At 36.9% G+C, this 18,938-nt stretch overlaps 1 long non-coding RNA gene across 2 annotated transcripts in view; it reads left to right on the plus strand.

Annotated features, from left to right (window-relative positions):
- LOC137223600 (uncharacterized) overlaps positions 1–18,938 on the plus strand; it is an 83,511-nt gene that overhangs the window by 18,262 nt on the left and 46,311 nt on the right. For both annotated transcript variants that reach the window (XR_010942946.1, XR_010942947.1), the window contains one exon: positions 10,578–10,705. This is a non-coding gene — a long non-coding RNA (uncharacterized lncRNA). The remainder of the gene's footprint in view (positions 1–10,577; positions 10,706–18,938) is intronic.

The following is an 18,938-nucleotide window of genomic DNA, read 5'->3' on the forward strand; positions in this document are numbered from 1 at the left end:
AGATGAATGAGGCATGGTCCCAACCTGCAAGGAGCTTATAATGCAGTGGCTAAAATAAATATTCACAGAGCAAATCATATCACAGATACATAAAGAGCTTTCTATGTGAAACAAGGAGGCAGAAACATTACTGCATTTACTTAGTAAATGTGTACAGGAATCAACAAAATTACACCTTTTGAACTGAGAACATTGTAGAAGACTAATACTCATTTACAATTCCAGTAATCTCTGGATATATCTGCCTGAAAAAGGAGAATTTGAACCCTGACTTGACCACTTACTGCATTGCCTAACACAAATTGTTCATCCATTCTTTGCCTTAGTTTTGTTTTACTTTTTGTCTATATTTTTAATATGAAATAATAATAACCTCATAGGTTATTGAAAGGATTAAGTAGGATATATAGGGGAAAAGTTCTTTGCCAATGATACAGAAATTAACAGTTTCTAATTGTTACTATTTTTGGGGTTAACCTCCATGAGTGAAATAAGAAGCATCTTCTTATAGAATACTATACATAATCTACTTTAGTTAAGAGGTAGAATTCATTAGAATTGCAGTTCTAACCTGAACCACTGCCTTCTCCATTACTTGTCTAATAGTAGAACAGTGGCTGAGCCTGGGTAGTCCAGTTCTTGGCTTTTAATGGTGTGATACAAAAGCAATCAGCTGTATTCCTGAGATTTCCTGGGATGTTTCTGAGTTTAGCTGTATGGTTTGGAAAGCATTAGTGTGAAAGGACAAATTATACCCTGGTACTAGATAAATTTATTTTACATAGCATCTTCCAGAGCTCTACAAATTGCTTCACACTGAGAAATGGAACACCATGTTCTCAATCACTAGTTGAGGTACCCAGGCAGGTCTTTATTCACTTCTTATTCTGTAGGCTAAACCAGAGCTCTTTTTATTCTCTCCATGACGAACATCAGAAACAAAGGCCTTTAGTAACTTCATTGAAGATTTTTAACTCTCTGAATTGTGCACATGTTACTGAAGCTTCCTTGCTTTCCAAAGTGAGCCTGTGGTATTGCTCTGGAGTCTCAAGTTATCTCCCCTTGCTATAGAACAGAGATGCCAGGTAAGATTTCATTGCTTCTTGCCGCCTCTCAGACAAATGAAGAACCAGCAGAGCAAAAAAGGAATATCAAACTCACTAATGGGCTTTGAGGGTCACCAACTGAAATACTACCTAAATCAGTTGGAGGACGAACAGGCTGAATTATAAGAAATGGGATGACATGCTGACGAGTCCTATCTCCATGAAAACAGATGATTCTGTAGGTTTCTGAACAGATGGACATTCATCTTATATTTTGCTGAGGCTATTGGCGAGTGACTCTGGCTGAACAGTTTAAAATAAAGGTGAAAAATCATTCTGGTTCAGTAAAATCTCTGCATGGACCTTTCTTGGTCTTCTCCAAAGAATCACTTTGTGAAAATACAGAGTATCAGTCCCTTGGGTCTTGGACCGCTGAAAGTCTGGCATAAACCGGGAGGACCCCTGATCCCAGGAAATAATACCTACCTGTGAATACCTGGCCTGTGTTTAGTAGTTTTTAGTTTTATGCTTGTGGAATTAAAATCAGCATTGTGGGAATTCCCATTCTTCTGTCTTCACACCCACACAAACCAGTAGTTTTTCTCCTCTCCACAAGTGGATAGTTCCAGTTAAAAGAGATAATTTGGTGCCCTCCAGTGGCTCAACCTGACAGCCTTTCTCTTGACCTCTCAAGCTCTTTTATGCTTGTGGGAAGGGTGCATCTCAGTACATCTTTGGAGGCCTTCTTGTTTGCTTACATGTAACCACCACTCTTAGGAGAGGAATCCAGCATCCCCTTAATACTGTGTAATTCTCAGAGGAGAAGGAGTTGGAGAACAAGACAAACTTCCCAGGCTTTTCTTTATACAAAGAACTAAAGACAATGAAAATCAAGCATTAAAAAAAAATCCGTCCTAGCACCATCACTTTTAATTATATGGTCTTATAAAAGCTACTTATCCTTTTGCCCACATGTATTTTCTATGGAGTAAAGGGTGGGGCTAGATGATCTTTACCACTCAGTGATTCCAAAATCCTATGGAAGGGAAAAATGTTTCTAGATTACTTTTACTCTTCAACACTTGATAGAATGGCTTTTATGATTTTGACAACTTGATTTGCTTTAAGAGTTTAGAAAAGAAGTTGCAATAAAATGCCCACATAAGGCATGCATGGTACAAGTGAGTATGCATCTAACATATCCAAAGATTCTTGTTGCTCCTGCCCTTTAGGATGATTAGATAGTACCTTGAAAAGTCATCAAGAGAAAGCATTCTAACTTCTTTGTTTGTTGAGGATGGAGAACATATAATTGCATTCCTACAGCACTAAATTAGTGCTTGGTCCATTGTGATCAATAGATCACTAAACTAATAAATGAATGGGGGAAAAAAGGAATATTTGCCTTAACTCCTGTAATGCATAAGCAGAGAAAGCAACAATATTTACAATATAAGGAGCAAGAAAAAAATCCACCTAGGCCTTAAATTATCACTTTTCTTTCTTTCCCTGACCCCTAACTCAACTTGAATCTTACCATCAGAGATAAATTTATCCCTTAGGGTAACAGCAGTCTATTTCCAGCGATCCTCTTTATAGAAGCAGTTGTCTGGGAAGAATAATGAAAACAGTAGTTTTTCTCTTTTCCACAAGTTACCCACTTTGGCGGATAGCAGAAGCTCCATAAAAGGTTGTTGAATAAATAAAGGAATGTATGAGGTATTATTAGTCATGAGCATTCTTGCAAGAATTGAGATGGATATTAGCGGATCAGTCCCACGAACAGAGGTGCAAAGTGAGAAGAAGCTGGTGGTAGTGGTGGCTGTAGAACTGGGGGCTTGGTGGTGACAGTTGTAACCCCCTAGAGCATGAAAGCTTGTTTAAGGCAAGCAGCTCTGTTTGGAACAATGTCTGTGGGGACATTGGTTAGGCAGAAGAATACACTTTTATGCTAGACTTCTGCTGCATAATACAGTAGCTACTAACCACATGTGGCTATTGAACACTTGAAGTATGGCTAGTCCAAATTAAGATGTGCTCTAAGAATAAAGTACACACTGGGTTTTGAAGACCAGGTTGTAACAATGGTAAGAAGTGATTGAATTCTGAGTATATGTTGAAGTTGGCACCCACACGATTTCCTGACAGATTGAATGTGGGGTTTGAGATGTAGGAGTCAAGAATGGACTCTAAGCATGGATTTTGCTATTAATTGAGGTGAGGGAGTGTACTCCAGAGGAGGTATGAAGAGAGTCGAGCTGGAAGATGTTAAATGATTCCTCCAAGGTTACCCTGGTAAGACATAGAGAAATAGAGTTCTCCAGGATGAATAGGAACTCAGAGATCTGCTGTTTTATCTTTTTATTTTATAGATGAAGAATTTGAGGTCTAGTGAAAAGGAGTGACTTGATCAATGTCACACAGCAAATGAAGAACAGAGTTTCTGAAGTAGATTCCCTGAGGATAGGCTAGTTATTCTTTTCTTATCATTATGCTACCCCTACAAAAATTAAAATGAAATGAGGTTTAACTATGTTTTTAAATACATGAAGGAAAGAAGAATCACTAAAGGCACTTTTAGGGAGAACCTTAAAAATCTCCCTATAAAGCAAATGCCAGACTCTTGGTTGTTAGTAGGAGTTAGGTAATTGGCTACCCCACTTGATTTGGGTATGAATGAATTACTCCCTCTTCAACACTTAAAGTCAAGGAGAACAATGGTAACTATCTCTTGGGAAAAAAAGTCTTCATAAAGAGTCACAAATTTCTGGAATTCCCTGGTGGTCCAGTGGTTAGGAGTCTGTGCTTCCACCGTAGGGGGGCACCAGTTGGTTCCCTGGTCGGAGAACTAAGATTCTGCAAGCTGTGCAGCCCAGCTAAAAAAATAAAAATAAATAAAGTAACAAAAAATTTCATCTTCAGCCCTAAAAACTCTCATGACTTACATCAAAGTAAGGGAGACAGAAAAATATAATAGATCATGAACTACAAAGCCATATTTTTAAAATCCAGAATGAGAGCTCAGTATATATTAAAGTGGTTGAGATTATATATCTGCTTGAATGTGAGACCCAGATGTGTGGTTGTCTCTTCATCTGATCCTTATCCCCATTGATTTTTTTCATTAAAAAGTTGAACCAGTATGGTATTTAGTGTTTTGTTTGTTTGTTTGTAATGGACTTTTGGTATCAGTCAGCTATTGCTACAACTATGCTGCATAACAAACCACCTGAAAGATTCGGTGGCCTACTGTGTAATAAAGAATTTGGCTAGCCTTTGTCCCCAGTTCCTAGGAGGTAGACTCTAAATCCTTGCAATCCTCTGAGTGATAGGAGTGGCTTTGTTAGTCATGGTAGGTCCTGGTAGTTTATGCTAACTCAGGATGGGGGCTGGTCATGCCAAAAAGACCAACCACGTGATTACAGGGTTGGGGAAGCCATGTGATACCAGCCGGACCTCTGGAGAGAGGAGAGAGACTAGAGAGTGAGTTAATCATGACTATGTGAACATCAAAGTTTGCCTGAGCTCCCTTGGTTGGCAATATTCTGAGTATTGTCAAATGTCAGTGTGCCAGAAGGGCAATGCATTCCGACTCCATGGGGAGAGAGGACAATGAAAATTTCATGTTTGGAAACCTCCCAGATCTTGCCCTATACATCAGTCCCTTTGGCTGGTTCTGATTTGAATCTTTTTCTATAATAAAACTGTAGTTGGAAGTATAGTGCTTTCTTGAGTTTTATGAGGAATCTTGACAAATTATTGAACCTGAGGGAGTAGTGGGGACCCCCAAATTTATAACAAGTTGATCAGAAATGAGGGTATCCTAAGGATCCTCAAAGATGTGACTGGTGTCTAACATGAAGGCAGTCTTAGGGAGGATAGTGCCCTTAACCTGTGAAGTTTGGCTTAACTATAGGTAATTGGTGTCAGAAGTCATGGCACTTACAGATATAAACATTGTCATTTCTTGTCAATTGTGCATCTGAGGGTCAGCTGGGACAGCTCTGTTTTAGACTGTGGATTGTTCAGATCCAAGTGGCAGGTCTGACCCATGTACTTCATTCTGGATTTCAGGCTGAAGGGCAGTGGATACTTACAGTATTTTCTCCTTGTGGTGATGACAAAAGCACAAAAGAATAAACCCAACTGCATAAGCACATTTTAAATATTTAGTCATATCACGTCTAATAACATTTCATTGGTCTAAACAATGTGGACAATCCAAACGTTAGTGGGTGAGATATACAATCAAGCCTATGGTGAGGCCATGGCAAGGGTGTAGATGTGTAATTCTGCTATGAGGAGAATGGTGAATTGAAACCATTGTTTGATATTCCATACATTTACTGAGGATGTCATAGTGAGAGGAAGCCTGCATTGCATACTCAGAGCAAATGCTCTCCAATGCTGTGTCATCTGATAGCTCTGATCTCAAGTTTACCCTCTCCCAAGGCACTGCACATGTCTCTTCTTAGGAGTTCTCTCTCACAGTGCTCAGTGTCTCATTTGCTGCCCTGAGAAACTCTCTTCTTATTTTAAATATGCATATTCCAAAATAACAACAACAACAACAAAGACCCAAAGCCCTAGTGCTAACAGAACTCATCTTTCTTTAGATGCAGTTTTGCGGTCATTTTGTAGCTGTTGTTGACTACCAATTGTTATCCATATGATCTCAAGCAAGTACATAACATTCCTATGCCTTGGTTTTCTTATCTGCAAAATGGACATAATATTACCTGCCTCACAGGATTGAAGTGACAATCCAATGAAATAGTACATTTAAACTCTTAGAACAATGACTGAAACAGTCATTGTTTACTTATTATTATTCTTAATAATAAAAAGAAGTAAAGCTTCCATAGAACTTGTGTGTTAGACATTCTTCTAAGACCTTTACATGTATGAATTCATTTAATCTTAAAAATAACACTATGAGATAGATATTTTGCAGTTTGGTTTTTCTTCCTCATTTTACACAGGATGAAATTGAAACCCAGGGAAATTTAGTGATTGGCTTAAGTCATATAGTCTGTAGGAGGCAGAGATGGAATTTGAACTCAAGCAGTTAGGTACCTGTATCCACACTCTTAACCTCCATACACTATGCTGTCATCTCGAGAGCTCAATGAATGTTGTTGTTGCTGTTGTTTTTATTTGAGTATGACTTTTAGATCTTGCCCCTGCATGAAGAGTCTTATAAAAGATGTTCTTTCAAGCACATTCAGTGATATTCATAAGAATACCTTAGGTAAATGCAATTTTTTTCCCATCTCTTTGCACTTATTTATTTCCACTTGGTTATAAGCAGGGTTTCATGCCTTTGAATATAAAAACATACAATATGACAGGAAAAACAAAGAACTTTGGCTTAGAAAGGGACTACATTTTTCATTTAGTAACAAATTTAACTAAAGTTCTTCCATGGGCTCTCAAAGGGGGATGTGTGTGATGTCTTGGAATATGCTATCAATGACACAGCAGTACAAACAGTGGCAAGTAGTGATTGAACTTTTCTTATAGCGTCTGTCAACAAAACCCTCCAGCAAAGTGCCAAACACAGTATTGTATGAACAATTCTGTGAGAGGCTAAATCATAGCTGAGTGTTATGCAGCCTCGTAACCCAGCTTGAAGCATCTAGCAGCAATTCTTCTCAAGTTCCAAATGTAATTATAAAGTAGTATGATTTATTTTTTAATAAGGACATTGGAATTGTACATCCAAATGAGTGCTATCATTCCAAGTCATCACCTTTGGGAGGCTGTGAATCTGTGCTAATGATGCAACTGTGGCTCAAAACTGTTTCTGAAAATATGCATTCAGTGCCAGCTTAAGGAATCAAACAAAGTCCATGGTTTTAATTTTTTATAGTCCTAAATTGCGACATTCAATTTTGTCCCCAGTCATCTGACCCACCACACTCATCTCACCCAAAGATTTATAAAATATCTTTGGCTGTTTCAAAATATAAAGGCATCCTTAAAGCAGGTAGATTTGCTGCCAATAAAGATGATCAAAATAACTTGATTGGAATTTCAAGGTGCCAATATATAACATCCCTATCTTCCATTGCTGAATTTGGAAACAGCTAAGAGACAGATGCAGGAGTTCCATAGTTAGAGAGCAACTTACCACATTAACAGTGTTAATGCTGATTGAAACATCTGACTTGAGATCTCTGGAAGTGTGTTGCCTTGGTGATCTATCAACCCTGGTATGAGACAGATGATCCACCCAATCCGTGACTGATGGAGCAGAAGCAGATGTCTGGTGCAGGGTCAGGCTCCTCGCCCGTGGTGACCAGAACTGTATGCACATCTTGGGCTGCCCTGCAGTAATGGAGGGAGGAGAGAGAAGTATAGGAAAACAGTCCCCAGGGCCTCCAGGTTTGTATTAGATCCATTACAGCTAAATGAGAAACATGGGCCAATAAATGGCACCTAACAAACAAGGAACTCATCCCTGCTCCTAGGAGACGCTGCACTGAGCTAAGCAGCCAGCACTTTGATGTTGATGTTGATGTCGCCTCATGGAAACATGAGGCCAAGGGAAAGGAGGGGAACCCCTAAATAATATCCCTAAGACTGTGAATGCAGAGAGGTTGTGAGAAAATGCTCCAGTTCTAGAATGAATGCAGACACTCTCAAGGTGACCATTCTAAAGGGAATAAGTCTGGTTGAAGAGAGTTTAGCATTTTAGTAAAGTGATCATTGCAATGGCTTTATACAATCCGTTTACAAAATCTAATACATTGTACATGTATACCATAGGTATGAAAGAAAGTCATGTGCAAAGCTTGCAAGTTAATTGGGCTGCAGTTTTGCAGGACCTAAAATGATACTCCAGCAGTGAGGGGTTCTGAGCACCGGAAAAGAGTCTCAGGTGTTCATCCTCAGACATTAGCTGGGCTAATCACATCAGGGCACAAGACCATGACTCTAGAATGTGTCAGAAATACACAGAGAGATTCCCTAGTCTGGTAAAATCAATGTTTGCAGGCCTAAAAATGTTTGTTTTTAACCCCATGGACAAGGTTATTGCACATGATGTAATTATTTATGAACATTCAAAATACAACGATTAAGTAAAGGTATAAAGAGAGGAAGAAAAAATGAGAAATTATGAGAGAGGGCACCATTTCTCTTGTATAAAAGTTTTTAATGCATCCCAAATGGATAAACACACTTGATAACTCCAGCAAATATTTATCTATACCAATGTACAGTAAATAGAAAAATGTAATTCTTGAATTGGATATTGTTTAATAAAACTATAAAATTAAGTACATGGTATATGTGTTCTAAATTGACTTCTGGCAGTTTACTTAAGATATCTCCTAGTGTTAACAAATATTATAGTATTTTTGAGTATTTGAAGACCGGTTTACTGATCACCTTCTAACTATTTCCAGTTCCTCTGTCCAACCCCTGTTTCCCTCTATTTTTACCCCCATTCTACTGTTTCCATCTAATCACACCTATATGAGCTCCTTTCCACTTCTAATTTAGTCATTTACAGGCAGGTATGGTGCTGTACTCTTTAGGTTATATAAACCTGACTCAGAAACAGGTACTCCTTTTAGTTAGATTATAATCTAGAAAGGGAAAAAAGGATAAATTCCTCTGACCTAAGCAGAGTGTAATCAATACTATGGACCAAAACAGAAAGTGTGCTGTAGAAATTCAGAGATGAAAGCGGTTATTTCTATCTGGCAACATCAAGGAGGATTTCATGGAAGAAGTAACGTTGAAGCTGGATCTTGAATGGGTAAGGCCTGAGTACGAAGTGATGTGGGGAGGGAGGCACAGCCCGCAGAAGGCACTCAGGTTTGGAAATAGAAACCTGTAGGACATTCCCTAAGATTAGGCAGTAATTGGTTTGCCAAAGGGTAAAATGAGAAATAAAATTGGAAAGAGTGTAGGGTCAGGTTTTAGATGATGTCAAACGCTTAATAAGTAACCAGAATTAATAAGAGCAATCGAACACCATCAGATAGGAGACCAGACCTGTGTGGTCAGACCAGATCTGTGGCCCAGGTAGAATAATCAAGCATCAATAAGAAAAGTGCATAGAGTATCAAAAGGCTGAAGATGAAGGGGAAACTTTGGAGGCTGTTGCAAATGTCAGGTTAGAGATAATATTCTTGGGTTTACTCAGAACTCTTTTTCTCCACTTACGGCTTGCTTCACCCAACACATGATAACCCAGCACAGAATTCTTCTCTGACTCAACTAGTTAGTGTCTCTCCTTCAACGTAAGTCTGATCTTCACTGGCTTCAATGTAATCAGCCATCTGTAGATTGAGATCCCCCACCATCCGAAACACATGTGTGCACGCACATCCATGTAGTGTGCACATAACCAGTTTTCTTCTGGACCTATGGATGTCTCCAAGAAAAGAGGCAAGCAATTATTCCGTTAAAGCATGACTTGAACCAGACCTATGTTCTCTGTTTTAATGTTTACAAATTGCAAAGTTTATCTCACCATTTTTTCTTGCCCTGTGCCCCTTCTATTCTCTGTTTTTGAAACTCATGACATATGCAAGTTACATAGAATGCCAAGTATAGGTCAAAAGCCATCCTTATGAAAAACAAGATAGAGTCTGCGTTTAATGCAAGGTAGTTTAATATTTCAAATAACACTTTTCGATTTTGTAGTGGAGAGGCAATATGAAATGACTCTTGAATCTCTTACTTCTACTCAAAAAATTTGATCCTAACCTAAGTGTCCAATTCTAGTTTTCTTGAAGGAAAGATCAGGCCTATTCATCTTCATATTTCCAGTGTCTGGCACAGGGCTGGTACACAGTAGGTACCCTCGAAACACTGGCTGAATGAATGGGTGGATGAATGAATGATTGTTTTCCATTATATTTTATAACATTTTAAAAATAGCATTTTGTTGGACTGTTTATACTTTGGCTTGGGCCATAGAATCTTTCCAATTATCTCTGTTTTATTCCCTTATTATTATCTTGAACCATTTATTCACTCCTTTCCTTTGCTTTCCTCTCTCCCTCAATTTTCCACTTCCCCTTTAAAGAGCATGATGAATATTATGTTTTAATATATAAAAATAGCACCCTCATTGCCTTTGATTTTTCTTTGACTTGTCCTTACTCTTTTCCATGTCTCTTTTGATTTCACATTATTTTATGTGAAGTTAAATCTATGAGCCCCCTTTTCTTATTTTATCTTCTCACTTCTTGCCTTTGCAGCTGCCTTTCACTTTGCTTTAACTATTTTTTTTCTCATTGTCTTCAAATTGTTTATGGTCATATCCATCACTTTATACAGGTAACATCTAAATGCAAATATTCTCCCAGAAAAATTACAGGGTGGCAGAGGAAAATAATGCTTTGAAATAAACACTGTATATTCAATTGGCTTCTGAATCGGCTACAGCTAAACAAATGCCTAATAGCAGTCCTTAGAGAGACAAGATTAGTATGTTTTGAAATTAGAAGTTACCTTTTTCTTTTTCTCTAACTTCCCTTTCTTTTTTGTTTCTTTTATGATATCATAAAGGATTCTTGCAAATGAAGAAGGAGATTTTAGTTGAAACTTTTGGCTTCTTATCACGGAGTGCATGTGTGTCTTTAGACACACAGATGAAGAAATGGAATCTGGGAGGGAAACATCAATTTAACTTGCACGTAAGTCATTTTAGACCAAAGAAATGAAGATTTTCTATGCCATCCAGTCCTTTTGTCATGTATGTGACTCATAAAAACATTCTTAAAGGGTTCAAAACCATGAGAATCATCAACTGTACTTGACTAAGTTAAACCTCTGGTTAATGATGGAGCCAGTATTGTCTAAAGTCGGATCGGAGTCTACCTATGGAAAGAGCACAGGTTTAGAGACACCAAACTAATTTAAATGTTGTTTTGGCATTTACTAGCTCTGTGGCTTTGGGCAAGATGTAACCTGTTTGAGCCCCCAAAACAGGGTGAATTCTAATGACCTCAAAGGATTTATGAGAGTGAAATTAAGCATTGCCTACAAAGAACTTACGAGAGTATCTAACACTCTTTGGAACTATAACTTGGAAAGTCGCACCACTATTATTATTGATAATAATATATACGTAATAACTATAAACACTCACTCTTCTTGAATATGCAGTGACATTTCTCACATTCTTGCCTTTGCACATGCAGCTCTCTTTTCCTAAAATGCTCTCCCCTGAGTTCATCATTTAACATAGTGAACTTTTATTCATCCTTCAAAACCCATCTGTTCATAAATCATATCTTCAGGAAGTTTGCCCTGACCTACTTGAGGAGAACTGATGACTTCACTCATTGAATCATTCAACCAATATTTACCCAGTGCCTTCTGTGTCTACACACTATTCTAGCAAATAAGGAAATGGTTGTGAACAAAACATTAAAAAAAATCCCTGCCTCATGGAGCTTACATTCCAGTAGGGGACATGAACAATAATCAAAATAAGTAAGTGAAATGTAGAGAATGAAAGATACTTATCAGTGCTATGGAGAAAATAAAGCAGGAAAGAGTACAGGATACTAAGGCTGGGGGAAAGGGTAATTTCAGTTGAAACAGGTTGGTTGGCAAAGACATATGAACAAAGATGTGAAGGAGGAGAAAGAATGAACCACTTGGAAACTAGGGGAAGAATGTTCCAGAGAGAGAAACAGTAAATGCAAAGTCTCTGGAGAGCCACATTTTCTTTATGTTCCCTCTGTTCCATATCTAATTCTATCAGTACATTGATTAAAATATTTTGTAATTCTCGATTATTAACATTTTAATTAAATATATTTTATATTATATAAAATATATATTTTAAAATTATGTATTTAAGTGTCTGAGGCTATGAGGCCAAGGATCGTGTCTTATGGATCTCCGTATTCTTATTATGTGGTATAGGATCTGGTCTTCACCGGGTGCCCAAAAATGTCCATTCAATTAAACTTAATAATGATGCTAATCTTCCTTGACAGAGCAGGTGCAGCGTTTCAACTGCCGACCGATCAGGTCAGGAAGTTTTGTCATGAGGTGGTATTTTGCTGTTGGTTACAAAGCAGTGGACATATTCCTTTGGGTTCTCTTGCATTTTCCTCCCCTTTTGTGAAACAGCTTCCTCGAAGTTTACTCTCTGATCAGAAGAAGGATGTTTGGGATGCAGTGGCAGCAATTGGCGTTGTACAATAGAATAGACAATCGGTAGATTTTAGCTTGTTTTGGTAGCAGTTCTCACTAGTTTTGCTGTTTGCAGTAATTAAGTGCGAGGCATGGCATCTTAAGGATGGAAGGGACCTAGTAGCAGCTAGTTCAGGTGTCATGAACTCCCACGCCTTACAGAGTCAGGTAGGTGACGTAGAGTAATGGGATTCTGGCTAATGGAGGGCGACACGTTGTTTAAACATGACAACTGTACATCAAATCCAGACATTTGGCCTCAAGCTTAAATGAAGATTGAGTATCTTTAAGGTGTTTTGAAGCAGCTGTAAATCTGTATGTTGTGTAAAAACTCTTAATTTTTCAATGTTGGCAACATATTTAATTTAAAAAATTATATATATATATATATATATATATATATATATACCGAAACAAAATGCCAAACAAAACATGCCTGGGTCCTGAATCCAGTTATTTTTAGTCTTATATTTAGTTAAACTCTCCCATTTTATTGATAGGGAAAATGAGATGTAGAAAAACCAAATGCCTTGTCCAGTCATAGAGCTCGGGTAGGGGCAGGGGCAGGACTGGAAGCTCCCAAAATCCAGGCAATAGTGGACGTTATTTCATGTCCTCAAATGCAGATCATGTCTCCTTGTTTTAAAATAAACATGCAGCTCTGATATTCAAATGCATTCATAAACCTCATATATCCTTTTGCTTTCAGTTTGTTTGAAGGCTTAGTGTAGAAACAGTTTCTGTTACATCAAAGATCAAAACATCGGGATTTGGAACATTATGTGCTCATTAGAGTTAGTGTCAAACCTATCTCCCAGGCTCATACCTACCTGCCGTTGAAGGGAACACGTCTCATCAACTATTTATGGAAGACCCCAGGGGCTTCCCCTTGAGAGAAGCTGAATGTGTAATTTTCACCGCTGCATGGCAACTGCCACATTTCCTCCACCTCTGCCTCTGCTCTCAAACAACCCTTTAATAGTCACTGGTATTAACACTGATGTAAGTTTGACCTACCAAATTCATGATTCTTAAATTGGCTCCCTAAATTTTGCTTGAGGCCAGCATCGCTACACTAACAGCACGCTATGGAAAAAGGGAGAATTCGGTCCCTACTCACACATTCCATCATGCCATTTTTTGTTATGCTAATACCAAGGAAATCTTTGTTGCCTTTCCAATGTTCCAGAAAACTGTGTGTGTGTATTTGTGTGTTGTATGCATGTGTGTGTAACACAGAGATTGATCTTTCAGTTTTAATTTATAGACATTATCAAAGGATAATTTACTGATATGAGAAAATAACAATGATACAATACTAAATACTAATTAAATATTTTTTGATAATTTCAGTTTTCATAATCTGAAAATATTTATTAGAAGTTAATTGTTTAGTTAATTAATGCATTTCTTCATCCATTTTTTTTAAGAGTTAGGGTTTTTGCAATATAATTTACATTACTAAAAGTTATCCTCTTAAGTAGACAGTTTGATGAGTTTTGACAGGTGTAAACAATCTATAACTACAATCATAATCAAGATATGGAACAATTTCTTCCCCCCAGAAGTTTCCTTGAATCCTTTTTCAGTCTATCTCTGCCTCTCACCTCAGACCCTGGCAACCAGTGATATATTTTGTATTCCTATAGTATTGTCTTTTCTAGAATGTCAAGTAAATGGGCTCATACAGTCATGGACTCATATGTAGTCATTCACATATGCCTTTTTCCATGTAACAAATGCTTTAGAGATTCCTCCACAATGTTGTATTATCAGTAGTTTGCTCCTACTGTTGAGCAGTATTCTATTGTATCAATATACCACAATTTATTTATCCATTACCAGTTAATAGAAATTTGAATTGTTCCCAGTAGTTGACTATTATGAATATCACTCTTATGTGCATTTGCATGAAAGTCTTGGGGGAACACGTGTTTTCATATCTCTTAGAGTAGGACTGCTGGATTGTATGATAAAGGTATGTATAACTTACAAGAAATGACCCCAGTATTTTCCACCGTGATTGTATCATGTCCACCAGCAATATATATGACTTGGAATTGCTCCACAAATTTACCCACATTTGGTATTATCAGTCTTTTAAATTTTAGATATTTGGGATGGTTAATTTTATGTCAAATTGATTGATGAGGCCACAGTGCCCAGATATTTGGTCAAACATTATTGTGGGTGTTTCTGTGAGGCTGTTTTGAATGAGATTTACATTGAAAATGGTGGAATTTGAGTAAAGCAGATTTTTCTCCGTGACATGGGTGGGCCTCATCTAATCATTTGAAGGCTAGAATAGACCAAAAGGCAGAACTACACTGAGCAAAAAGGGGTTTTTCCAGCAGACTTTCTTCATCTGCAACATTAGCTCTTCTTGCTTTTCCAGCAGCGCGGGTTTGGACTTAAACTGCAACTTCTTCCTGAGTTTCAAGCCTGTTGGCTTCTTCCATCAGATTTTGGATTCATCAAGTCTCCAAAATTGCAAGACAAAATTTCTTAAAATAAATCTTTTTCTCTCTCTCTGTATACACATCCTATTGGTTCTGTTTATCTAGAGAACTCTAATACAGTGTTGTGGTAGGCTTATGATGATATATTATTGTAGTTTTAATTTGAATTTTGCTGATGACTAGTGATGTTGAACATTTTTAATGTGCTTAGGGTCATTTGTATATCATCTTTTATGAAGTGACTCTTCAAATAATTATCCACGTATATTTTGGGGGAATGGAGAGAGCAGGATTGTTTGTCTTCCCATTATTAACTTGCAAAAATTCTTTACATATTCTGGATACAATTCCTTTATATGATATGTTCCTTCCAATCATTTTCTCCCCATGAGTGGCTTGTATTTTCATTTTCTTAATAGTGTCTTTAGAGGAACAGGAGTTTTAAATTTTGATGAAACCCAACAATCAATTTTCTTTTATCGTTCATATTTGTGTCCTATTCAAGGAATTTTTACTTATTCCAAGTTTGCAAAGATCTTCCCCTATATTTTCTTCTAGGTATTTTATAGTTTTAGCTCTTATATTTAGGTTTATGATTCATTTAGAGATAATTTTTGTACATGTTGTAAGGTAAGGATTGAGATTCATTTGTGTGCACGTGGTTATCAAATTGTTCCAACACTATTGTTGAAATCAGGCTATCTTTTCCCACTGAATTACCTTTCACTTTTCAAAGAAAAGCAATTAATTGATATTTGTGGCTCTGTATATGAATTCTCTATTCTATTTCATTGATCTGTATTTCTCTTCTTATACCAATGATACTGTAAATTTAGAGTGAATCTTGAGGTCAGAGAGTATGAGTCTTCTAAATATTTTCATTTTCCAGATTATTCTGGCTATGATAGGTCTTTTGTATTCCCATATAAATTTTATATTCAACATGTAATTTTTGCAAAAACATGTTGTGATTATCACTGAGATTATGTTAACCATGTAGATATATTTGGAAATAATTGATGTCTTAACAATAATGAATCTTCCAGTTCATGAGCTCTGTATTTCTCTCCATTTCTCTACGATTTCTTTAATTTCTCTCAGCAATGATTTGAAGTTTTCAGTGTTCAGATCTTGAACATATTTTGTTGAATTAATCCCTAAATGTTTTATGTCTTTAATGCTATTGTAAATGGTATTTAAAAAAATTGATTTCCAAGTGTTCACTTATTGTGTGGAGAATTATAATTGACTTTTGAATATTGAGCCTCTATTCTGAAACCTTACTTAAACTCATGTATTAGTTTTAGTAGTTTTAAAATTTCTTAAGATTCTCTATATAAATGATTTTGTTTTCTGCAAGTGGCAATAGTTTAAAACAATTCTTTAATTAATTGATTAATTCTTTCACCATTAAGTATAATGTTATATATAGCTTTCCTGTATATACTCTTTTTCAGGCCCAACAAGTTCTTTTGAATTCTTAGATCACTGTGAGTTTTTTTCATGATGAAAGCTAAATTTTTTCAAGTGTTTTTTTCTGCATTTATTAAGATGATCTTTTTTTTTTAAACATCTTTATTGGAGTATAATTGCTTTACAATGGTGTGTTAGTTTCTGCTGTATAACAAAGTGAATCAGCTATACATATATCCCCATATCCCCTTCCTCTTGCGTCTCCCTCCCACCCTCCCTATCCCACCCCTCTAGGTGGTCACAAAGCACCGAGCTGATCTCCCTGTGCTATGCTGCTGCTTCCCACTAGCTATCTGTTTTACCTTTGGTAGTGTATATATGTCCATGCCACTCTCTCATTTCATCCCAGCTTACCCTTCGCCCTCCCCGTATCCTCAAGACCATTCCCTAGTAGGTCTGTGTCTTTATTCCTGTCTTGCCCCTAGGTTCTTCAGAACTTTATTTTTTTTTTAATTCCATATATGTGTGTTAGCATACGGTATTTGTCTTTCTCCTTCTGACTTACTTCACTCTGTATGACAGACTCTAGGTCCATCCACCTCACTACAAATAACTCAGTTTCATTTCTTTTTATGGTTGAATAATATTCCATTGTATATATGTGCCACATCTTCTTTATCCATTCATCTGTTGATGGACACTTAGGTTGCTTCCACGTCCTGGCTATTGTAAATAGAGCTGCAATGAACATTTTGGTACATGACTCTTTTTGAATCATGGTTTTCTCAGGGTATATGCCCAGTAGTGGGATTTCTGGGTTGTATGGTAGTTCTATTTCTAGTTTCTTAAGGAACCTCCATACTGTTCTCCATAGTGGCTGTATTAATTTACATTCCCACCAACAGTGCAAGAGGGTTCCCTTTTCTCCACACCCTCTCCAGCATTTATAAGATAATCATTAGTTTTTTTCTTTTCTTGTTTGTCTATTTAATGGTTTACATTGATTAATTTTCAAATGTTGAACCAAACTTTCATCCTTAGCATAAACCTCACGTGTTCATGATGTATTATCTTTTTATGCATTGCTGGATTCAATTTGCTAATTTTTTGCTAATGATTGTTGTGTCTACATTCATAAGATATATAGATCTGTGGTTTTTGTTTGTTGGATTATTTTTATTTGCTTTTGGTATTAAGGTAATATTAACTTAATGAGTTGGGGAGTATTCTGTTTCTTCTATTTTCAGGAAGAGTTTGGGTCAAATTTGTAATATTTCTTCCTTAAATATTCGGTAGATTTCATTAATGAAGCCATCTAGGCTTGGAGTCTCCCCAACCCCTTTATACCTCTGATTGAAGGCTTTTAATTATAAATTTAATTTCTTTAATAGATATAGGGCTATTTATATTATCTATTTCCTTTGGAATGAACTTTGGTAATTTGAATCTTTCAAAGACTTTGTCTATCACATCTAAGTTGTTGAATAAACAAACAGTTATCATAAAATTCTGTTATTACCCTATTAACATCTGTAGGATCAATAGTGATGTTCTCTCTTTTATATCTGATCTTGGAAATTTATGTCTTCTCTTGCCTTTTTAAAATAACTTATTAGTATAGTTAGAGGTTTATTAAGTATTAAACTTTTTTAAAAACAGCTTGTTGTTTTACTGATTTTTTCTATTATTTTTCTCTTTTCTATTTCATTGATATATTCATTTTTTAAAATTTAATTACTTTATTTATTTATTTTTGGCTGTGTTGGGTCTTCGTTTCTGTGCGAGGGCTTTCTCTAGTTGTGGCAAGCAGGGGCCACTCTTCATCACGGTGCACGGGCCTCCCACTATCATGGCCTCTCTTGTTGCGGAGCACAGGCTCCAGACGCGCAGGCCCAGTAGTTGTGGCTCACGGGCCTAGTTGCTCCACGGCATGTGGGATCTTCCCAGACCAGGGCTCGAACCTGTGTCCCCTGCATTGGCAGGCAGATTCTCAACCACTGCACCACCAGGGAAGCCCGGTATATTCATACTTTTATCTATATTATTTTCTTTCTTCCCCTTACTTTGGATTTAATTTGCTTTTCTTTTCCTAGTTTCTTAAGATAGAAAATTACAGTATTGATTGCAAATTTTTCTTCTTTTTTCATATAAAGATTTCAGGCTGTAAAGTTCTCTTTGAGCACTGCTTTAGATGCATTCCCACAAAATTTGATATGTTTTCATTTTCATTCAGTTCAAAATATTTTTTAATGTTCATTGTTATTTTTTCTTCAAAATGCTTATGTGTTATTGGAAGTGTGTTGTTTATTTTTTAACCATTTATTTTTTTATTTTTTTTAATGTATTTTTTTTTTTTTTTGCGGTATGCAGGCCTCTCACTCTTGTGGCCTCTCCCATTGCGGAGCACAGGTTCGACGTGCAGGCTCAGAGGCCATGGCTCACGGGCCTAGCCGCTCCGTGGCATGTGGGATCTTCCTGGACTGGGGCACGAACCCATGTCCCCTGCATTGGCAGGCAGACTCTCAACCACTGCACCACCAGGGAAGCCCTAACCATTTATTTTTTGGAGACTTTCCTTGTATTTTTTCTGGTAATGATTTTTAGTTAATTCCATGTAGTCATAGAACATTTGTGTGTGTGTGTGTGTGTGTGTGTGTGTGTGTGTGTGTGTGTGATTTCAATTTATTTATACCGATTGAGATTAGGTTTAGTTTTCAGAATATGGTCTATTTGGACGTCTATGGTCTCTCTGAATATCTATGGAATGTCTATTTACAGTGGAAAAAAATATGTATTCTGCTGTTACTGAGTGGCATGTCTTGTAAATATTAATTAATTCAAGTAATTT

The sequence above is a fragment of the Pseudorca crassidens genome, chromosome 4 (genome assembly GCF_039906515.1).
Source record: "Pseudorca crassidens isolate mPseCra1 chromosome 4, mPseCra1.hap1, whole genome shotgun sequence".
In the NCBI taxonomy this organism is placed as follows: domain Eukaryota; kingdom Metazoa; phylum Chordata; class Mammalia; order Artiodactyla; family Delphinidae; genus Pseudorca; species Pseudorca crassidens.